Genomic DNA, 24,338 nt, shown 5'->3' on the forward strand with positions numbered 1-24,338 from the left:
AAAAACAAAAAAATAATAATATGAAGACTGACTGGGGCCTCCAAAGAGTGGAACCAAATCTAAAAATGGGAGTCATGTATTCCCATTGAGGAGCCGTGATCGATTCTCATTCCTCCACCCTCACCCCGAAGATTTTCCAATATTGGATCAGCAGGTGAGAAGGCAATGGATGCCATACATTTGTTTGTTTGTTTATTTATTTATTGCACATCAAACACACACACAAATGCACCTTTGCAGAATGCAAATGCCAGGAGTTAAATGACTCTCGGAGGCAAAATAAATATTTTTTTTCCCCCTCCTCCTCCTTACGAGGAGCTGTAAAGGTTTGGCCTGGCGCATCTCGGTTTGACTTACGATCCATCCTAGCGTTCAAAGGGGACTCTGGAGAGAGATCATAAATGCGTGTTGGGGAGGGGGAAAGCGGGCAGCCGAAAGCTTCTTTTGCATTGCACACTGTTTCCCACCCACCTCTCCTCCGCTTGGCGTGTGCCAAGAAGAGCGAAGGATAATCGTCAGCTGCCTGCTGCCGTCATGGGGTTGATGGATATGGATGCCAGTTTGAGGAGAAGCAGAATTGGGATGCTCAACTGGGCGTGGGTAAGCTCATTCAAGCGAGAGGCTGCCCCAAAGAAGAGGAGGACAACCTCTTCTCCAAAGCACCTGAGGGCAGGACAAGAAGCAACGGATGGAAACTCATCAAGGAGAGAAGCAACCTGGAACTAAGGAGAAATTTCCTGACAGTGAGAACAATTAATCAGTGGAACAACTTGCCTCCAGAAGTTGTAAATGCTCCAACACTGGAAGTTTTTAAGAAGAGGTTGGATAACCATTTGTCTGAAATGGTCTAGGGCAGGAATGTCAAACTCAATTTCATGGAAGGGGCTGCATCAGGGCTGTGGTTGACCTTAAGGAGCCGGGCAGACGTGGCCAACTGGGTGGGCGTGGCCAGCTTTTGACGCTACTCCCCAAACTGCTGCCATGTTTCCTCTTTGTATTGGGTAGATTGAAGCGATGCGAGCTGGCTTCTTACAATTTCCAGGGTGGCCCTGTGGGCCAGATCCGATTACATTGCGGGATGGATGCGGCCCGCGGGCCTTGCGTTTGACACCCCTGGTATAGAGTCTCCTGCCTGAGCAGGGGGTTGGACTAGAAGACCTCCAAGGTCCCTTCCTATTCTGTTATTCTATTATTTTGGGTCAAGCTATTCTCTAAATAGGAGCCTGAGTGGCGTAGGAGGCTAATGCCTCCTACTAAGGCAGCATTTAACATCCAGCTGCCTGCAATTACTGCGAGTTCAATTCTCACCAGGCTCAAGGTCGACTCAGCCTTCCATCCTTTCTAAGGTGGGTAAATTGAGGACCCAGTTTGTGGGGGCAATAAGCTGACTTTGTATAAAATATACAAAAGGATGAAGGCTATTGCTTAACGCATTGTAAGCCGCCCTGAGTCTCCGGAGAAGGGCAGCATATAAAAATAAAATAAAATAAAATAAAATAAAGTAAAGTAAAGTAAAGTAAAGTAAAGTAAAGTAAAGTAAAGTAAAGTAAAGTAAAGTAAAGTAAAGTAAAATAATAATAAAATTAAATTAAATTAAATTAAAATAAAATAATAAAATAAAATAAAATAAAATAAAATAAAATAATAAATAAAGCACCAAAAGACAAGAAACAAACGTTCTCCTTTATTAATTTCATTTCTTTTACAACAACCCCACTATTGATGAGTTGGGACCCTCTCTCTGCAGAAGACCAGCGTTTCTCAACCGTGAGCCCTTCTAAAGGTGGGTGGACTTCAACTCCCAGAATTCCCCAGCCAGCCTGGGGAAGATGGAAGTTAGTCCGCCCATCTTAAAAGTGCCCAAGGTTGAGAAACATTGACTTCCGCCGTCGTGCCAGCAAATTAGGTGGAAAGCCCCATCCATCTAGGTCAGATCTGTTTAGATTGCAAAAGACATTGTTTATTTTTCTCCGCTGGTGTTTGCCCAGAGCTGCATGAGTCATGCTTAGAGAGGCAAGCCAAAAATCCATGCAAATAATTTTTCTGCAGACAGAGAAAAGTGTGCTGTTTGTGGGTATGTATTTGTGTCTGCATGCCCACATAGTAGGGTGAAGTTGGGAGGAAGAAAAAAAAAACTTCCAAAAATGGGTTAGACTAATTTGCTGGTTTTGTAAACATACCCCTGCTTTGATTGAGAAATAGGCAGTTGAATTCCTCTCTATTATCAATCAGAATACAGCTGGAAGGGACCTTGGAGGTCTTCTAGTCCAACCCCCTGCTCAGGCATCCATCCATCCATCCATCTATCCATCCATCCATCCATCCATCCATCCATCCATCCTATGCCATTTCAGACAAATGATTGTCCCGTCTCTTCTTAAAGATCTCCAGTGAGGAAGCACCCACAACTTCTAGAGGCAACTTCTGTTCCATTGGTTAATTGTCCTCACCGTTAGGAAGTTTCTCCTTAATTCCATATTGGTTTTCTCCTTGATTAATTCAATCCGGTTGGATTACTGCAACTCCCTCTACATGGGGCTGCCCTTGAGGTGCACCCGGAGGCTCCAGCTGGTCCAAAATGCGGCCGCGCAGGTTGTTACGGGAGCTCCCCGTTACTCCCGTGTTACATCCCTCCTGCACGAGCTTCACTGGTTACCGGTGGTCCTCCGGATCCACTTCAAGGTGCTGGTACTTACCTATAAATCCCTACATGGCTTAGGTCCGGGGTACTTGCAGGACCCCCTCCAGCCTGCCTCCCACCATCCTGTCCGCTCACATAGAGCTGCCCTCCTCAGAGTGCCGTCGACCAGACAATGTCGGCTGGTGGCGCCTAGGGGTAGGGCGTTCTCTGTGGGCGCACCTAACCCTCTGGAATGGGCTACTTACCGAGCTCCGGATGGCGCCCGATCTCCACTTTTTTCCGCCGTGGTCCCAAAGACTTGGCTATTCCCTCAAATGGGCTGATTCTGATTCCGGGGTTTTTAACTATTTAATTATTTTAGATTTCTAATTGGTTTTAATTAGGATTTTATTCTGTTGTCGTTGGTTTTTCAATCTTCTGTTCGCCGCCCCGAGTCCTTCGGGAGAAGGGCGGCATATAAATATATGTAAATAAATAAATAAATAAATAAATAAATAAATAAATAAATAAATAAATAAAATAAATAAATCCATTCATCCATCCATCCATCCGCCCACCCGCTCATCCCTCCCTCCCTTCATCCATCAGAATAGAGCTGGAAGGGAGCTTAGAGGTCTCCCAATCCAACCCTCTCCTCAAGCAGGAGAATTTATCCCGCTTCAGACAAATCACAGTCCAATCTCTTCTTAAAGGCCTCCAGTGACGGAGCACCCACAATTTCTGGTGGCAAGCTGTTCCGCTGGTTCATTGTCCTCGCTGTTGGGAACTTTCTCCTTACTCCCAGGTTGCTTCTTCTCCTTGATTAATTTCCATCCGTTGTTTCTTGTCCTGCCTTCTGGTGCTTTGGGAAAAAAAATAATGTTAGGCGTTTTGGCCACCACGAGTTAATTATAAAAATAAATTTAAAAAAAATAAAGGCAAGATTTAAAAAAAAAAAAAGAATCTAAAAAAATAAAGCTTACTGATTTTCTTTCTGGTACTTTGGTGCAAAAATTACAGATGACGCCAGAGTCCGGTAGATGTCACTAGAGGCTGAGCGTTTCGCGAGAGACAGAGGCGCGTGGGAAGCTGTAAATCCTTATCAAAACCTTGGGATGTTCTCTGAGATAAATTCTGGCAAAAGGCCATTTCCCAAACGGTTGAATAATAATAATCGGCCACAGGTTGGACTAGATGACCTACAAGGTCCCTTCTAACTCTGATTAATAATAATAATAATAATAATAATAATAATAATAATAATAATAATAATAATCCTCGCAATGAGTCACAATCAATTTTTCACAATGAAAAAGAACGAGAAAAAATCATGAAATATTGCGACCTGGCCATCGAAACTACACGGCTATGGATGAAACATGTAACAGTGATACCCATTGTCATTGGGGCGCTTGGTATCATGTCCAAAAATTTCACAAAACACATCAAGAAATTTCAGCTTCCTGCAATAACACCAGCGGAACTGCAAAAAACTGTGCTACTCGTAACATCGTACATCTTAAGAAGGTATTTGGTTGATACCTAGGACGCTGGCAGCAACTTGTATCAACCATTAGCACCAGTCAATGGTATTTGTGACACATTTTTGAATGTTCAGTTGACTGAGTTTCATATTTAATGAATAAAGATAATAATAATTCATTTTATTTATTTTATTAAATTTCTATACCGTCCTTCTCCCGAAGGACTCAGGGCGGTGAACAGCCAGAAGATAAAACACAGAAATACAAAAATTTAAAATAGATTAAAAACGGATTAAATAATTTGGCTGAATTTAAAATACCCCATAATTTAAACAGATTAAAATTTGTATTTAAAATTTAAATTTAAAAGGGGAGAAGTTTTAGGCCAGGCCAGCTTGATGAAATAAAAAAGTTTTAAGCATGTGACGGAAGGTGCGCAGATCCGGGATCCTCCGTATCTCTGGGGGGAGCCCATTCCAGATCGTAGGTGCCCCCACAGAGAAGGCTTTCCCCCTGGGGGCCACCAGTCGGCATTGTTTGGCTGACGGCACCCGGAGGAGCCCCTCTCTATGGGAGCGTACTGGCCGGTGGGAGGCTATTGGTGGTAGTAGGTGGTCCTGCAAGTACCCGGGTCCTAAGCCATGGAGTGCTCTAAAGGTGATAACCAAAACCTTGAAGCGCACCCGGAAGACCACCGGGAGCCAGTGCAGCTCGCGCAGGAGAGGTGTTACATGGGAACTCCATGTTGCTCCCATAACCACCCGCGCGGCCGCACTCTGCGCCAGTTGGAGCCTCTGAGTGCACCTCATGTGCTTGTTATTATTATCTGTTTTATTCATTAAACATGAAACTCAGTCAACTGAACATTTAATAATAATAATAATAGGTGCAGCAAAATTTCACAAACTGACTACCTACAACGCCATGACTAAGATCATTCACTGGAAATTGTGCCAGAAGTTTGGATTTGAGTACAGCAAAAACTACTGGGAACATCAGGTTGAGAAAGTTTTAGAGAATGAGAAACTCAAGATCTTGTGGGACTTTAGGATTCAGACTGACAGGCACTTGGTCCACAACACACCTGACATAACAAGAGTTGAAAAGAAAAAAGTATGGTTCATTGACATTGCAATACCTGGTGATGCACGGATTGAAGATAAGCAGCAAGAAAAAAATCACAAAGTACCGGGATTTGCAAATTGAAGTTGAGCGACTGTGGAAAAAGAAATCGTGTGTTGTCCCGATTGTAATTGGAGCCCTCGGAGCAATACCCAAAGGGCTACCCCGCTATTTAGAAATTCTAAATTTGCCGGACTTGAACATTTTGACTCTACAAAAAACCACCTTACTCGGAACAGCTTACATCCTCCGACGATATCTTAACAGTTCCTAGGTCCTTGGTTAGGACTCGAGCTGCTGAGCTATTAACCAGCCTCAAAGGCTGTGAATCTCACTAAAGATTAACATAATAATAATAATAATAATAATAATAATAATAATAATAATAATAATAATAATAATAATAATAATTTGACTCTACAAAAAACCACCTTACTCGGAACAGCTTACATCCTCCGACGATACCTTAACAGTTCCTAGGTCCTTGGTTAGGACTCGAGCTGCTGAGCTATTAACCAGCCTCAAAGGCTGTGAATCTCACTAAAGATTAACATAATAATAATAATAATAATAATAATAATAATAATAATAATAATAATAATAATAATAATAATAATATATGCCTTGCGATGAGTCACAATCAGTTAGATTTTCCCCTCCTGCTGCTCCTCTGTGATTAATGGCAGCTGCTATATATATATATATATATTTGGCTGACTGCAGTCCAAAATCAGATTTTGCTGGCTGACAAGATCCTTCTGGGGGTCTGTGTAGGATCGCTGGAAAACTGTAACGCTACTACCCAATTCCGGGGGGGGGGGGGGCAGCAGCTTGGAGGTGTGAGCAGAAATGCTCGCTAGCTTTCGGCATAGAGTTACAGGTAATGGATCCCACAACCTCCCCACAGATGTCTTCTGAATTTCCCCGAAGGGATGGGGGTTGGCGAGAGATAATCCAGGTTTCGTCAATGTTTCTTCTCCTTGGAGCTGCGGGGGTGGGGGGGTGGCGGACGGGGTGGGGGCTGCGGTGTTCATTTACGGCGAGGAAGAAATGCTGATTCTTCCCAGAATTTCAACCGTTTTTATGAGTCTGTTTCACAGAGTGGGAAGAGAAAAACGAAAAAGCAGGAGGAAAAAGAGGCTTCCAGTACTTTCCTGGACGGACTACAAGTAGTCTCGACTTACGACCGTTCGTTTAGTGACCGTTCGGAGTTGCAGCAGCGACTTGTGACCGTTTTTCACACTTTACGACCAAGGATGTTGCGGCATCCTTGGTGTCGGCTGATTAAAAACCGAGTCTCTTGGCAACTGGTTCATATTTACGACGGTTGCAGTGTCCCTGGGGAGATGGGGTGGGGGCAGGGTCACGCAATCCGCTTTTGCGCCCTTCGGACCAGCAAAATCAAGGGGGAAGCTAGATTCGCTTGACCACCGGGTTACTAATTTAACGACGGCAGGGATTCCCTTAATGGTGGCAAGGAGAGTCATAAAATGGGGGCAAAACTCACTTAACAACTGTAGTGGTTACTAACTCTACAACTTCAGGGATTCATATAACAATGGTGGCAAGGAGGAAGGTCGTAAAACGGGGCAAAACTCAACTTTTCCCTTAGCAAGGAAAACTCGGGGCGGAATTGTGGTCGTAAGCCAATGACTGCCTATCATCTAAAACCCAGCTTTATTCATCTCACCCCTTCCTTCCTTCCTTCCTTCCTTCCTTCCTTCCTTCCTTCCTTCCTTCCTTCCTTCCTTCCTTCCTTCCTCCCTCCCTCCCTCCCTCCCTCCCTCCCTCCCTCCTTGACTTATAACTAGATTCCTTCATCTCTCCCTCCCTCCCTGACTTAGTTCTGAGTTCCATGGAGTCCCCTCCTTCCATCTGTTTATTTATCCTTCCATCTCTCCACATGACCTGTTTTCCTTGATACCTTCTGGGAGGGGGCTTCGTGGTATCTGAAGGGGAGGGAGGGAGGGAGGGAGGGAGGGAGGGAGGGAGAGAGAGAGAGAGAGAGAGAGAGAGAGAGAGAGAGAGAGATGGACAAAAAGCAATGGGTGGAAACTAATCAAGGAGAGAAGCAACCTAGAACTAAGGAGAAATTTCCTGACAGTTAGAACAATCCGTGGAACAACTTGCCTCCAGAAGTTGTGAATGCTCCGACACTGGAAGTTTTTAAGAAGGTGTTGGATAACCATTTGTCTGAAGTGGTGTAGGGTTTCCTGCCTAAGAAGAGGGTTGGACTAGAAGACCTCTAAGGTCCCTTCCAGATTCTATCCTATTCCTATTCGAATGTATGGGTGTAGGTATCTACATATGCATGTCTATATGTGTGTTATGTATGTGTCAGGGGTGGGTTTCAAAACCCCTCGCTACTGGTTCGCTCGCGGGTATGTATGCATTCGAGCCTCCCTCCGCCGCCGCTACCAGTTCGCCCGACCTGAGGCAAACCTGTAGCAACCCACCACTTGTATGTGTACGCTTTTGAGATTAGGCGACAGAATTTCATTTTCTTTTTTCTTTTTTTTTTAAATTTGTAATTTTATTATAACATATATACTGTATGACATTCACATAACATACAACATATAAATATCTTATCTCTTTTAAACATTGTTTCTTCGTGGTCTTCTTTCTGTTATTTTATCTTTCTTCCCTTGTGTCTTCCTTTCTTTCTTCTTCTTTCCCCCCCCCTTGTCCTTTTCTCTACAATTATTCTATACATATTTTAATTATATCTTTAATATTATACATTTCTATATTCTTGTGATATAAAATTTTTTCTTTTTTATTTATACTGCTTGTTTTTGTCCATTCCAATACCTTCTTATTCCACCCCATACATTTTGTTGCATATATATTTCATACTTCTAATTTTTTTTCCCCCTGATAGTTATTATTCTTTATTTCTCGCCTTAAGCCGTTTATACCATTTATTCCATAGTCTGTAATAGCCTGTCTCTTCTTTTTCTTTAATTTCTTTTGTTGGAAAGAACTCCAACTGAGGAAGAATCGATAGATGAGATCTTAGAATGTGCTGAGACGGACAGATTAACAAAAGATTAACAGAATTTCATTTTCCATGTGTTGTCAGCTGTTGCAGTTTTTCAGGGGTGTTGCAACTATCAATAGCCACTAAATGAGCTATTGTAAGTCGGGTACTGTTGTATGTCAGTGTTGTAAATACCTGTCTTTACCCGGAAGGATCTGTCTGACTTGCACAGAGTTTGCTCCCTCTGTCCATTCATTTATCCTTCCACTCCTCGGTCACATTCCCCGAAGGAACAGAAAAAACGAGTTAAGGCAGACTTTTAAATAGCTTCTTGAGAAGTGGCTGATAAGTTAAAGGGTTGAACCATTGTCTTCGCTCGTATTTCTGCAATTGCAGAGCTTGGAATGCTGCTCTCCAACCTATTTCTTATCTTTGAACTCATTTCCCCTTTTCTTTTTCCCACCCTCGTCTTCGAGGACGAAGGTCTTGCGAAAAGGTTACGTCCCCCCCGAAATAAAATCGCTCGATGCAAAAAAAAAAATTTTTTTTTAAAAAACATCCCTCTTGGCTATGCTACTTTGGATTTCTGGTTCCAGAGTCTCCGAGTGGAATGAGTTGTGGGAATTTCGCCACTGGAAGCCTTCAAGAAGAGCCTGGACTGCCATCTGTCAGAAATGAACAGAGTAGAGTAGAGTAGAATGTGGAGTGGAGTGAAGTGAAGTGTAGAGCAGTAGTGGGTTTCGCTTGCCTTCGCTACTGGTTCAGAACTGGGAGCGCGCATGTGTGCTCACTTCTCTTGTGTGCAGCTCTTCTGCACATGTGCAGAGCATCCGTGATGATGTCTAGGCAGGTCAGCAGAGCCTCCCGCTGCCACCGCTACTGGTTTGCTCGTACTGGGGTGAAACAGTAGAAACCCACCACTGGTGTAGAGTAGAATGTAGAGTAGAGTAGAATGTAGAGTAGAGTAGAGTAGAGTGTAGAGTAGAGTAGAGTAGAATGTAGAGTAGAGTAGAGTAGAATGTAGAGTAGAGTAGAATGTAGAGTAGAGTAGAATGTAGAGTAGAGTAGAGTAGAATGTAGAGTAGAATGCAGAGTAGAGTAGAATGTACAGTAGAGTAGAGTAGAGTGTAGAGTAGAGTAGACTAGAGTAGAATGTAGAGTAGAGTAGAATGTAGAGTAGAATGTAGAGTAGATTAGAATGTAGAGTAGAATGTAGAATAGAATGTAGAGTAGAGTAAAATGTAGAGTAGAATGTAGAGTAGAATGTTGAGTAGAGTAGAATGTAGAGTAGAGTAGAGTGTAGAGTAGAGTAGAGTAGAGTAGAATGTAGAGTAGAGTAGAATGTAGAGTAGAGTAGAATGTAGAGTAGAATGTAGAGTAGAGTAGAGTAGAGTAGAGTAGAGTAGAGTAGAGTAGAGTAGAGTAGAGTAGAATAGAATAGAATAGAATAGAATAATAGCAGAGTTGGAAGGGACCTTGGAGGTCTTCTAGCCCAACCCTCTGCTTAGGCAGGAAACCCTACACCACTTCAGACAAATGGTTAATCAACCTCTTCTTAAAAACTTCCAGTGTTTAATAGCATAGGGTCTCCTGTTTGGGCGGGGGTTGGGGTTTGGAGTAGATAACCTACAAGGTCTCTTCCGACTCTGTTATTCTGTTCTGTTCAATCCCCTTGAGGGAAACATCTTTCTGAACGGTGTGTCTTCCGATCTAAAGATACCTCTTGTCAGCACTAGAGTAAATGCAGGTTGAAGTGGTCTTTTCCTTCCTCTCCTTTGACCGTTGTTCCTCTTTATTTGCAAAAGTCCATTTAAGCCACGGATTTGGAATTAAGCCGCGGAGCCTATTAAGCCTATTAAGTTCATGGAGTTGGGGCTTATATTTTCCTCTCGTCCCCTTTTTTCCCCTTGCTTCCACTTCAGAATTCCCTTGCAATTTAAGGGGGCCAAAAACGGGCCCATTTTGGGCGGCAAAGTGGTACTAGAGTGGTATTGTTACCCTCCCCAGCCTCCAGGGAGGGAGGGAGGGAGGGAGAGAGGGAGGGAGAGACACACACCCAAACAGAAGTCCCTCACCTGCCCCCAAGGCAGCGGCATCCCTTTGCTAACCTGCTTTCTACCCCCAGGAGCAGAACAAATTAAAGTTTAATTTGTGCGTATTGTTTAATGGACTGCTAAATTGGCCACGCCCACCCAGTCACATGACCAACTAGCCACACCCACCCAGCCGTTCCGGGGCCGCTAACAGTCTGAGGGACCGTGAATTGGCCCCCTGTTTAAAAAGTTTGAGGACCCCTGGTCTTGACCATACTTAAATCCTTGTGTAGAGGTAGCAATAATCTCTTCTGAGCTTTGAATTCAACGAATGCGCCTAGTTATTTGCGCCTGACCGCTTCCCCTGGATTCTAACCTCAGCGGTGGAGTTGAAGGTCCTTTTCTTTGTCCACATTTTTTTTCACCTCGCACATGGATTTCATAAACCTCAGTCACGTCTCCCTTCTTGACAGCTTTTGCTCCGAGCTAAAAATCCTCCGATGATGTCCTTTCCCCTCCTACAGGAAATAAACAAAGTCCCTCTTCACTATTCAGACATCCTCCAAGCCCAGGGGGCCTCCAAAAGACCTGTAAAACTTGCTTGGACTAGTCCACATTCTGAACAAGTCCGGGGCCCGTCAAAGCGTCGTATCTTGAGGAACCTGCCTCTGCACAAACACAACTATGCAAAAAATGTGGTGGGTTGGATTCCTGACCTCCTCCACCCTTTCCACTCTTCTGGAGGAGGAGGTTGGGCAGCATGGTTGATGAATCACCTGTCTTTAAGAGCCATGAATTATGTAGAGAAATACCACTTGAGTCAGATCCATCTCAAGATTTTTTTTTTATTTTTATTTTTGGGTTGCCTGGAGCGGTACCAAATGGTATCCTTGCCCGTCCGTCTCGCTCACTAAAATCGAAGGAAGACGAGTTGAGTTGTCTATTTTCTTTTTATGATTAGAAGTTTTAAAAATAGCCCACCCAAGTAAACAAATCCTTTTCCTGATCCAGGCACGTAAAAAATATACACAGCACCTCTCCAGGAATTGTGTGAGAGGCCATCTACAGACCTATAAAGATATGACTATCATTAAGTGTTGTACCTGATGATTCTTGACGAACGTATCTTTTCTTTTATGTACACTGAGAGCGTATGCCCCAGAGACAAATTCCTTGTGTGTCCAATCACCCTTGGCCAATAAATAATTCTATTCTATTCTATTCTATTCTATTCTATTCTATTCTACTCTACTCTACTCTACTCTACTCTACTCTACTCTACTCTACTCTACTCTACTCTATTCTATTCTATTCTATTCTATTCTATTCCATTCCATTCCATTCCATTCTATTCCATTCTATATTCTATTCTATTCTATTCTATTCTATTCTATTCTATTCTATTCTATTCTATTCTATTCTATTCTATTCTTATTTATACCCTATGACTATCATTAAGAGTAGTACCTTATGATTCTTGACGAATGAATCTTTCCTTTCATGTACACTGAGAGTGTATACCCCAGAGACAAATTCCTTGTGTGTCCAATCACACTTGGCCAATAAAGAATTCTATTCTATTCTATTCTATTCTATTCTATTCTATTCTATTCTATTCTATTCTATTCTATTTCTATTTCTATTTCTATTTCTATTTCTATTTCTATTTCTATTTCTATTTCTATTTCTATTTCTATTCTATTTCTATTGTTTCTATTTCTATTATTTCTATTTCTATTCTATAAAGAAGGCATAATCTCTTGGCCTGTTGGTGGTGCCAAGTGATTTATGGTTCCAAACCTGAAGAAAACTGGTCATATGAAACATACAATGAATGGTTGCAGGAACTGGGCATGGCTAGTCTAGTGAACAGAAGGACCAGGGGAGACAGGATAGCAGTCTTCCAATATTTGAGGGGCTGCCACAGAGAGGAGGGGGTCAAACTATTCTCCAAGGCACCCGAAGGCCAGACAAGGAACAATGGATGGAAACTGGTCAAGGAGAGCTTCAACCTAGAAATTTTCTGACAGTGAGAACAATCAACCCATGGAACAGAAGCTGCCTTCAGAAGTTGTGGGAGCTTCATCCCTGGAAGCTTTCAAGAAGAGACTGGACTGCCCTCTGTCAGAAATGGTGTAGGGTCTCCTGCTTGGGTGAGGGTTGGATTAGATGACCTACAAGGTGCCTTCCAACTCTGTTCATCTGGTCTAAAACTAGCTTGTTCTACATCTATTTTCTTTCTTTCTTGGTTTGTCTAGCTCCACTAGGCACAAAATACCTAGATTCAAGAAAGGTTGACCTTTTGTGGAAGGGCAGATAAGATGTTTGAGATGTTACACCTCTAGTCTTCTCTTCTTCGGGACCCCATGTAGAAGTCATCCTTCCTTTTTGCTGAGCCAGCCAGAAAAAATTGTGTTAGGTTGAGATGAAGAAAAAAAAAAAAGAGAGAGCTACATAATTGTTTTCAAAACATGGCTGAAACTGATCTAGGTATTATGGATGGAAACCTTGTGTTCCATAGATTGTGGTGTCTACTTCCAGCCTCAAATAATAAGCAGAAAACCTGTCAAATTCCCAATTTCCCTAGTTCTGGCTCCTTGTGGGCCATTGTTTATACGGAGCTTGTCTTCATGGATCCTACTTTACAAAACACAATCTTCTATTTGACGGTATCTCTAGGGACTGTCTAATTAAAGTCGGATTTAAAGATAAAATAGAAGGTGTTCTGAAGTTAGCTACCTCTTGTGAGCAGCTAGACAACAAGTTGAGCGTCAGACATGCGGCTCATTCACCTGAGCAATCACCTGGTGTACCCTGATCAGTTAAAGGATAAACAGCTATTTTTAGACTCGTCCTAGTACATATTTGCCATTTGGGTTCAAAACATTAAGCTGGGTTGCCGTAAACGCCTTCAAAACAAAAAAGATTAGAAGGATAATTGTTTTTCCAGACCTAAGAGAAGATTGGCCTTTGGTATCTCACCTCTGCCTCCCGTGATAACACCTGGACTGCTGATTTAGCCTGTTCCTGATGTTAATCGTCAGTCATAAGTTTAAGTCATAAGTTTATTTTGTCAAGCATATATAAGATAACAGGTAAAGGTATAAACATAATTTGAATACATGAAAAGAGTAAGAGTAAAAAGGAATATTAGGACAGGGATGGTAGGCACGCTGGTGCGCTTATGCACGCCCCTTACAGACCTCTTAGGAATGGGGTGAGGTCAACAGTAGACAGTTTAAGGTTAAAGTTTTGGGGGTTTGGGGAAGAAACTACAGAGTCAGGTAGTGCATTCCAGGCATTGACCACTCTGTTGCTGAAGTCATATTTTCTGCAATTGAGTTTGGAGCGGTTTACCTTGAGTTTGTATCTATTGTGTATTGTTGTGGTTGAAGCCGAAGTAGTCATTGACAGGAAGGACATTGTGGCAGATAATTTTATGTACTATGCTTAGGTCAGACCGAAGTCGGCATAGTTCTAAGTTGTCTAAGCCCAAAATGTGGAGTCTGGTGGCAGAAGGTATTTTATTGCAGGTAGAGGAATGGAGGACTCTTCTCGTAAAATATCTCTGGACTCTCTTGATTGTATTTATGTCCGATATGCAGTGTGGGTTCCAGACAGATGAGCTGTATTCAAGAATTGGTCTAGCAAATGTTTTGTATGCTCTAGTTAGTAGTACAACATTATTGGCAATGTTGTTGCAGTGGGCTTTGGCACTTAGATCTTTAGAAATGAGTACTCCAAGGTCCTTGACAGAGTCGATCAGGCAGACAAAAGGACCAATGGAGTCAGCTTTTCTTTCATTAAAGCCAGGGCGTTGCACCTTTGGTCCAATCCAGCTCTTGAAATGAAAACCCTATTTCAAATAAATGGTTGTCCAATCTCTTTTTTTTTTAAGAACTTTTTTTTTATTTTTTACACAAACGCACAAACAAACATACAATGTGTTTTTTCTGAACAGAGTATTGGCTCTGTATGTGTGTATATATATATATATTTGTTTTCTTTTCGTAGGCCTTTATGTGTATTTCTGTTTAGCCAGGTTCTTCCTACGTAAACCAAGATTTTTATGCAGCCCTAGTTCAGTGAAATCACAATCCACTAGTTTCTAGGCTTTTTTTTCTGGCAGCCAGCAAACACTCTGCTTGCCCCTTAGTCTCCCAATGGGCAGCAGAGTGTTTGCTGGCTGCCAGAAAAAAAGCCTAGAAATTAGTGGATTGTGACTTCACTGAACTAGGGCTGCATAAAAATCTTGGTTTACGTAGGAAGAACCTGGCTAAAGATACATACATACATACATACATACATACATACATACATACATACATATATATATTGCCAACCTTTCTGATTGACAAGCTCAGTGTATTAGCCACTGAGCCACCTAGTCAGGTCAAAAATATATAAATATATATCTTCTCAGGATAGAAAATAAAATTATGAGTGAAGATGGGGGGAAATTGCTTAACGCACTGTAAGCCGCCCTGAGTCTCCAGAGAAGGGTGGCATATAAATCAAATTAAAAAAAAAAAATGGGGAAGGGAAAAGGGAAAAGGAGAGAGAAAGAAGGGTTGGGGGAAAGAGGAAAAAAGAAAGAAAAGTATTAACTTCCGACTCTTTTAAGTGCAGTCGAATAAATGACATTACAACTTTTTTTTTTACTTGTACGTACTTAATATGCACTAGCCATTTCTATAACGACCTTTTGGGGGGGAAAAAAGTCTTTAACAAAATTATATATATATATATATGAAAAAAAAAAAAGATGAAAAGGAAGAAATTTACCAGCCACAGAGATTTCCTGTATTAAGGAAGAGAAATCCTAAGAGACACTTGGACAGGGAAAACAGATTCTCCACGCCTTTATTCAGGACCAGGAACTGGTCCTTCCACATTGGAAAGAAAGATTTATCTCCCCAATTACCCCGTGGATTGAAGGCCCGCTGCGGCTCGTGACTTATAAATGAGTTGCTTATAGATGCAGAATACGCGTGGAGGAGTAAATGATATATGGGTAACTTTTACTGCCATTGTTATGTAAAACAACCCATTCAGTCATTCTTTCATTCATTCACTCTTTCATTCATTCATTCATTCCTCTGCGTGCATATGCGCATGGGTGCACATGCTAGAACTAGCAAGGAGAAAAACCATACCCAAACCAACACTGGCAGGGCAAGGTACTATATATAAACAGGGAGCAAACACCCTGCACAGTCACTAGCACTGATGTTGTTACCTAGTCAGGTAATGAAATGTCTGTAGGCAAACAACAAAGCTCAGAGAGCATCAAAGACTCTCCGTTGTCTGTCTGTCTGTCATCTATCTATCTATCTATCTATCTATCTATCTATTTATCTATCTATCTATCTATCTATCTATCTATCTATCTATCTATCTATCTATCTATCTATCTATCATCTCTCTCTCTCTCTATTTATCTATCTATATCTATCTATCTTCCTTCCTACCTACCTACCTACCTACCCGGTTTCCCCAAAAATAAGACCCAACCAGAAAATAAGTCCTAGCATGATTTTTCAGGATGCTCGTAATATAAGCCCTACCCTCAAAATAAACCCTAATTAAGATTGTCAGCTAGATGTGTGTATTTATTTCCCCCAAAATAAGACCTAACCAGAAAATAAGCCATAATGCGACTTTTGGAGCAAAAAAAATAATATAAGACCTGATCTTATTTTTGGGGAAACATGGTATCTATGTATTTACCTACCTACCTACCTACCTACCTACCTACCTACCTACCTACCTACCTACCTATCTATCCATATCTATCTATCTATCCATCCATGTCTGTCTGTCTGTCTGTCTGTCTGTCTATCTGTCTGTCTGTCTATCTATCTATCTATCTATCTATCTATCTATCTATCTATCTATCATCTACCTACCTACCTAGCTCTCTATCTCTATCCACCCACCCACTCACTCAGAATTTATTCAATTTGTCTTGTTATACTTTCTCTCCCTTTCTTTCTCTTCGTTTCCCTGCTTGCTTTCCCGCCCCCTTTCTCCTTCTCCTTCTCCCTCTCCATTCTTTTTCTCCATCCCTTTTGTCTCTTTTTTCCTATCGTTTTCCCCCCCTCTTTCTCTTCATCCTTTCTCTCTACCACTCATTTTTCTCGCCTTTTCTATCTCTCACAAACCCCCCCCCCTTTCCTTTCTCTAGAAAGAGACATCATTTCAGTAGGAACTGCTCCCAGGGAAGTAAGCGGGAGTGATCCATCAGAGAGCTAAATTAATTCTCTCAGATAATAAGACCACCCGCATCTGGGGCAGCCGAGGGAGAATAAAAGAAGGATAGAGGCATTTGGGAGCTGTATATATATATATATATATATATCCTATGTTGCTGTTGGGCTCCATAATGCAGTTTTAAACACATGCGATAGAGAGGAAGGGGGGAGAAAGGATATTAATAGCGTAGATTCTTTCCTTTAAAATATGCAGTGACTTTTCCTAACCATTGCTATTTTTGCTTAATTGCCTCTTTCCCCTTACACAGAAATTAAAACCCTTGCATACCTCTGCATTATTAATTTCGTAAGGGGCACCAACTCTCTTTTTTCCCTCTCCTCTTGTAATTTCTTTCTTTCTTTTTTTTTAAAAAGTTAAGATTCTCTTTCCTCGTCCCCATTACTTTCCTCCACCCTACCCCAAACACAAGACTTCCTTTCCTTTCTCTCTCTCTCTCTCTCTCCCTCGATTCTGCCTCCCGCCGTTTTGCAGTTGGCTTATAAAATATTACAAGCCCTTTAATTGAAATGCTCAGCACGCGACCAGCGGCTCCATTAGTGGGATTAATTTGAATAGACGGCATTAAACACACACATACATACCCAGGGTGAAAGGGAAGAGAGAAAGCTTGAGCTGGGATGGGAGCATTGTCACGGCCATCCCCGCCTGCGAAACAGTGTGACCAGGGGTGAAATTTAGCAGGTTCCGACAGGTTCTGGAGAACCGGTAGCAGAAATTTTGAGTAGTTCGGAGAACTGGTAGTGGAAATTTTGAGCAGTTTGGAGAACTGTCAAATACCACCTCTGGTTAGTCCCAGAGTGGGGTGGGAATGGAGATTTTGCAATATCCTTCCCCTGCCACGCCCACCAAGACACGCCCACTAAGCTACACCACGCCCACCAAGACACGCCCACAGAACCGGTACTAAAAAAATTTGGATCTCACCACTGGGTCTGACCCCCCCTTGAAACGGGCAAGGTTGATCGAAAGAAATCTTTTTGGAAGGACCGCAAATAGGCATTCGCAATTTTACCCCTGTAAAAAAAAAAAAAAAAATGCACACACACAGACACATACACACAACTTATGAATTGGCATTATGGGATCGACAGGAGGGTCAGGAAAGAAGGAGAAGTTGCATTAAGACAGGGGTGTCAAACTCGATTTCATTGAGGGCCGCATCAGGGTTGTGTTTGACCTCGGGAGGGGGAGGGGGCATGGCCAGCAAATCATCAAATCATCAAATCATCAAATCATCAAAGACTCTGTTTTTGGCTGCAATCAGAGGTGGGTTTCAACAGATTCTGACCAGGTTCTGGAGAACCGGCAGCGGAAATTTTGAGTAGTTCAGAGAACCGGTAGGAAAAATGCTGACTGGCCCCGCCCCCATCTATTCTCTGCCTCCCGAGTCCCAACTGATCGGGAGGAAATGGGGATTTTGCAGTAACCTTCCTCTGCCATGCCCACCAAGCCACGCCCACAGAACCGGTAGTAAAATATTTTGAAACGCACCACTGGCCGCGATGGTCTCCTGCAGCCCTCTGGCAGCGAAAACGGAGCTCAGGGAGCAGCAGTGGGTTTCACATTATTTTACCACCAGTTTGCCCTGCAGTGAAAATGTGAGAACGTTACTAACTTAATCACGGCAGCGATTCACTTAACAACATTTATCCAGGCAAGGTTGTAAAATGGGGCAAAATCCGCGTAACCCCTGTCTCACTTAGCGACAGAAATTTGGGGCTCCGTTGCAGCCGTAAATCGAGGATGACTTGTCTTCTTTGAACAGGCTTGCAAGAGGCGGCTTGAGAGAAGGAAGAGAAGAATGAAAAAAAGAAAGAAGAGCTGGAAACCGACAGTCCAGCTAGGACGACATGAAGGATATTTTGAAATGTTCTCCCCGGATCAACAGGAATCATGTCCTAATCCCAGCTGGAGTCGAGCAAAGCCACAATCTCGGTGGATTTTTGAAAGGATAATTTCTGGCCATATGGTGCAGGTTGCATTCTCCCCAGGATTAGTCTGGCTCTCTAACCTGCTTCTATTTCGGTAGTAAATTAGCACCCTGAAATGTACGAGAGACATCCGTCTTCTCGCTGAAACTCGGGCACAAGCCCACCCAAACCTTACTTTGGTGCAATCGAACGAAGTAACTTTCCTGTTTCGTTTTTAATCTTTGTGTTTTGATGGTGCCTTGCAGGGTGTTTTTTTTAAGTGTTTCCTTTCAGGAAACATCCTTCCATCCTTTCGAGGTAGGTAAAATGAGGACCCGGATTGTGGGGGCAATAAACTGACTTTGTATAAAAAAGAACACCGCTTATCGGGGACCGAAAGCTCTACTAAGCAGGGATATACAAAAGTATGAAGGCTATTGCTTAACGCATTGTAAGCCACCCTGAGTCTCCGGAGAAAGGGCGGCATGTAAATCGAACCAATAAATAAATACAATCAATAAAATAAAAGTGTGTGTGTCCTTGTGTGTCTGTGTGTATGTGTGTAGGTCTCTTCTTCCCTCCCTCTCGTCTTTTTGGCATAAATTGAAAGCTTGTTTATTTACCCCTCCAGATACGTTAACGAAAGCGAGGGATCTCGGGCCATATCAGAAGATACTGCAAGAGGAAATTAAAAGGGAGCCTCTTGTGCTTTGCAAATTTAATTTTTTTTCTTTTTTTAAAAAAAGGCGAGATTGCTATCCTTTTTTTTCCCCTTCCCCCATTCCCTTGTTCCTTGAAATCAAAGAGGGTTCCTTCTCTTTCTTGGTGGTTTGGGACCAGCTGCTTCATCTGAGCCTGGCCACAGCTTCTCAAGAAACACAACGGGTTACGAGGAGGAGCACGCTTGAAGTTGCAACCCCCCAACCCCCCCGAGGTCTTTAAGGGATGGTGGATTCGTTGGACGAACTGGAATGGGACTGAGCCAGGGTTAAAAAAAAAAAAAAAAGGGAAGCAAGAAGATTCTTGTGAATCCAGAACAGTAACAGCTCCGAAGCCAAGATGAAGAAGGATGTAACGATGCTAGCAAGAAGCCGCAGAGCCGAATAATAGTCCCCTTAAGACGTTGCGAAAAGCTTCTCAGTCCAGAGCAGTGATGAAATCCAATTTTTTTTTTACCTACCGGTTCTGTGGGCGTGGCTTGGTGGGCGTGGTCTGGCTTGGTGGGTGTGGCAGGGGAAGGATGCTGCAAAATCTCCATTCCCTCCCCACTCCAGGGGAAAGGATATTGCAAAATCTCCAATCCCTCCCCACACCAGGGGAAAGGATATTGCAAAATCTCCATTCCCTCCCCACTCCAGGGGAAAGGATATTGCAAAATATCCATTCCTTCCCCACTCCTGGGGGAAGGATAATGCAAAATATCCATTCCCTCCCCACTCCAGGGGAAAGGATATTGCAAAATCTCCATTCCCTCCCCACTCTTGGGGGACGGATATTGCAAAATCTCCATTCCCTCCTCACTCCTGGGGAAAGGATATTGCAAAATCTCCATTCCCTCCCCACTCCTGGGGAAAGGATATTGCAAAATCTCCATTCCCTCCTCACTCTTGGGGGAAGGATATTGCAAAATCTCCATTCCCTCCCCACTCCAGGGGAAGGATATTGCAAAATCTCCATTCCCACCCTACTCCAGGGGAAGGATACTGCAAAATCCCCATTCCCTCCCCACTCTGGGGCCAGCCAGAGGTGATATTTGCCGGTTCTCTGAACTGCTCAAAATTTCCACTACCGGTTCTCCAGAACCTGTCAGAACCTGCTGGATTTCACCTCTGGTCCAGAGGACTAACTGTTGATGTTCTCCTAGAGCTGTAATGGCGAACCCATGGCACGCTTGCCCAAAGTGGCACGTAGAGCCATGTCACCTGGCACGCGTGGTGTCACCCGTTCCTCTTTTGGGTTTCTGGCGCGTATGCACGCACGACAATCAGCTGTCCTTTGCGCGTGGGGCGGGGCTGAAACGCATGCACGCCGGCCAGCTAATTGTCAGGTGCACGTGCGCGCCAGAACCTGGAAGTTCGACTTTTCTGGAGCATGATCCCTTTACATGCACGGCAGTGCCAAAAACCGGCCTGCGCATGTGCGCCGGCCAGCTGATCATCGGGCGCACATGTGTGCTAGAATCTGGAAGTTCGACTTTCCCAGAGCGCAGCCCCAATGAGCGATGTTTCCACGCGACCTTTTCGGCACGCGGTGCCGAAAAGGTTCGCCATCCCTGTCCTAGAGGAAGAAAAGTTTGACTTAAGAATATTTTTGGACAATAATCCTTTTATGTCTAGGCTGTTTTAAACTCGCTCTGAGTGAAGCTTGCACAGAGTTAGATCCGTTGCTAACCTTCCTTAGTAACGGATACGATGCAGAGATGCACGTACCACTGCAGAGTTGAGCGGTTTCACGAGAGCTAGCTTAAGGGAGACTTCGGTGGTCCAGGAGCCGTGGACGAAATGTTTTCTTTTCACTTCTTCTGCCTGTTTTGTCCGGGGTGCGGGGACACAAAAGAGCCATTCAAGCATGGCCCTCCCCCCACACATGGGTTGATATTTCTCCCCCTCCCTACAGCTACAGAAAGCTGCCCTTCGTGGAAATTTTTTCCCCTTCTTCTAAATTTTTAAACTCAAATTTTAATTCGTTTTAAATTATTGGGGGTTTTAAATTGTCTCAGGCAAAAATTATTTAATTGGGTTTTAATCATGTCTTAACTTTTGTATTTATGTGTTTTATTTCGTGCCTGTTCACCGCCCTGAGTCCTTCGGGAGTAGGGCGGTATACAAATTTAATAAAATGAAAATGAAAAATGAAATGAAATGAAATACAACAACATTTGAGCTGTGGTTTAGGGTTTTTTTTTGAAAGTTTAGAAAGGAGGATGATAAAGAGGGGATGGAACAAAGGTCAGGTCAAATTGTGCAGTTGCGTAGAAAAACAAGAATGGAGAATTTGTCTTCCCTACTCCCAGTAGTAAAACACAAACTCGTCCATGAGTTTGGGGAGATTTGGCTCCCCAAGGAAATAAGGTAAAGGTTCCCCCTCGCATGTATGTGCTAGTCGTTCCCGACTCTAGGGGGCGGTGCTCATCTCTGTTTCAAAGCCGAAGAGCCAGCGCTGTCCGAAGACGTCTCCGTGGTCATGTGGCCGGCATGACTCAACGCCGAAGGCGCACGGAACACTGTTACCTTCCCACCAAATGTGGTCCCTATTTTTCTTTTTTTTTAACGTGCTTTCGAACTGCTAGGTTGGCAGAAGCTGGGACAAGTCACGGGAGCTCACCCCGTTACGCGGCACTAGGACCCCACAGAACTCCCCTTCCTCCTCCTCTTTTTCCTCCTCCTCCTCCTCCTCCTCCTCCTCCTCCTCCTCCTCCTCCTCCTCCTCCTCCTCCTCCTCCTCCTCTTCCACCTCCTCCTCCTCCTCCCTGCAAATTCCACTCTCTTCTAGCACTGATGATGTTACCTAGTTTGGGTCATGAAGGAGCCTTGGTGGTGCAGCGGACTAAAACCGCTGTTAAAGTAGCACTTAGCTGCCAGCTGCCTGCAATTACTGTGAGTTCAAATCTCACCAGGCTCAAGGTTGACTCAGCCTTCCATCCTTCCGAGGTAGGTAAATTGAGGACCCAGATTGTGGGGGCAATAAGCTGACTTTGTATAAAAAAGAACACCGCTTGGGGGGGGGCGAAAGCCTTACTAAGCAGGTATATACAAAAGTATGAAGGCTATTGCTTAAAAGCATTGTAAGCCACCCTGTGTCTCCGGAGAAGGGCGGCATATAAATCGAACCAATAAATGAATGAATGAATGAATGAATGAATGAATGAATGAATGAATGAATGAATGAATGAAACAAGAAAACCACCAAGCTCAGAGAGTGCCAAGCATCCCACAGACCTCCCCTTCCTCCTCCTCCTCCTCCTCTTCCTCCTCCTCCCCTCCTCCTCTCTGCAAACCCCACTTCCTTCTAGCACTGATGGTGTTACCAAGTTAGATAATGGAACGCCTGCAAGAAAAGCCACCAAGCTGAGAGAGCGCCAAGGACCCATAGGTGATTCGATCATTCCTGATTGACAAGGATGGGAACCTCAATCTGATTCCCATCAACCCACCCGGTGAGAAAGCAAGCTGGAAAGGACCACAAATACATCGAAGCGAAAACAAGGCTCCCCTGTTCTTGAATTCGACCAAGGTCCCTTTGTTGCCGAGTGTCCTTGCAACCGCCAAGTAAAGCAATCTCGCCGAGAGCCTGTTTAACCCGGAGATGCTCGAGAGGCAACTGAGAAACCTTCTCTGAGTGGAGCGTCTCCCCAGAGCCCCATCGCTTCCTTCTCTCCGTGGCTTTGGCCCCAGATTCTGCTGCAGTGCCTGCTGACCTGACTGTCAATTTTTGCTCCCTTGCAGATGTCAGTAACAGGCCCTGTTATGACAGAAAGATCAGCTGCTGTTTGCGGAGGAGGTGAAGGTTTCTGCTACGGGAAAGGAGCTGTTGAGCAGGTTTAATTTCCAGAGTCCTTGTCAAAATCAACGGGGCCCAGACCTTATCTTTGAAGAAATAGCTGGCTACAATTTCAGGCGATTTTATCTTTCCTTGCTTTAATAAAACAGACTTCTCCTTCCTCCCCTCCTCCCTCCCTCTCTCTTTTTCTCTCCCTCCCTCCTCCCCCGATTTAGCACCTTTGACTCTTCTTCTTCTTCTTCTTCTTCTTCTTCTTCTTCTTCTTCTTCTTCTTCTTCTTCTTCTTCTTCTTCTTCTTCTTCTTCTTCTTCTTCTTCTTCTTCTTCTTCTTCTTCTTCTTCTTCTTCTTCTTCTTCTTCTTCTTCTTCCTTTCCTCCTTCTCCTCTTCCTCCTTCTCCCTCTTCCCCCACCCTTCCTCCTCCTCCTCCCTCCTTCTTCTCTCTCTTCCTCCTCCTCCTTCTCCTCTTATGTCATTATCCTGATGGATCACTTATAAATAATCACCAATTATTTGGACATCCCCAAATAATTGCTTCTGGGTGCTTCATTTTTTGAAAAGAAAAATTTCTGCCTAAACTCTTTCTCTTCCCTATCATCCACTCCTCCTCTTCCTTCTCCTGCACTCTTTGGCAGTGTACCGTCCTTCCTTCCTTCCTTCCTTCCTTCCTTCCTTCCTTCCTTCCTTCCTTCCTTCCTTCCTTCCTTCTTTCCTCTCATTCATCCACCCATCTTCCCTTCCTTCCTTCCTTCCTTCCTTCCTTCCTTCCTTCCTTCCTCCCTCCCTCCCTCCCTCCCTCCCTCCCTCCCTCCCTCCTACTTTCCATCTCTCCTTCCTCCCTCCCTCCCTCTCTCCCTCCCGAATGCAGAACTGCAGGCTGACTCTGCCCACTGCCAGGAGTTCGATCCTGACCGGCTCAAGCTTGACTCAGGCTTCCATCCTTCTGAGGTGGTGTAAAACGAGGGAGAGCAACAGGCTGACTCTGTAACCCCTCAGAGGGGGCTGGATATACAGTAAGCCTAATGCTATTACTATGTTGGCTGAAATTATACTCGTCTTGGCTCCGGCTTTTAATTTTGAGCTGGTGGTCGTTCGAGCTGTGATTTATCTCAATGGGGCGGGGGGCAATGCAACCCGAGAGCATCCCTAAAGGTCAGCAGTGTAAATATGGACGGAGGGGTGAGTCGCTGAGCGGAGTGAGCGGAGGCCATCCCATCCTCCTGCTGACATCCTTCCCCTCCAACAGCTGCCCATCTGTCTCCGTGGCAGAGCTTTGGAAGTTTGGCTCCTCTGTCGCTCAGTTGCTGCCGTCCTTCCTTTCCTCTGCAGGTGGCATGCATGCAAACTTAGACTGGGGTGTGGGGGGGGGGAGCGTAGGTCTCGAAAGTAGGCTAATGCCCCAAAGTCTGTTT

At 43.9% G+C, this 24,338-nt stretch overlaps 1 long non-coding RNA gene across 1 annotated transcript; it reads right to left on the minus strand.

Moving 5' to 3' along the window:
- Positions 1–215: 215 nt before the first annotated feature.
- On the minus strand, positions 216–3,836 carry LOC148112120 (uncharacterized). The gene is made up of 4 exons (XR_015729862.1): positions 3,604–3,836; positions 3,357–3,482; positions 2,887–3,077; positions 216–384 (listed from the first exon to the last, which is right to left on the minus strand). It is a non-coding gene; the product is annotated as an uncharacterized LOC148112120 (long non-coding RNA).
- Positions 3,837–24,338: the final 20,502 nt, after the last annotated feature.

This window comes from Pantherophis guttatus, chromosome 14 (assembly GCF_059756535.1).
Source record: "Pantherophis guttatus breed Tessera chromosome 14, ASM5975653v1, whole genome shotgun sequence".
In the NCBI taxonomy this organism is placed as follows: domain Eukaryota; kingdom Metazoa; phylum Chordata; class Lepidosauria; order Squamata; family Colubridae; genus Pantherophis; species Pantherophis guttatus.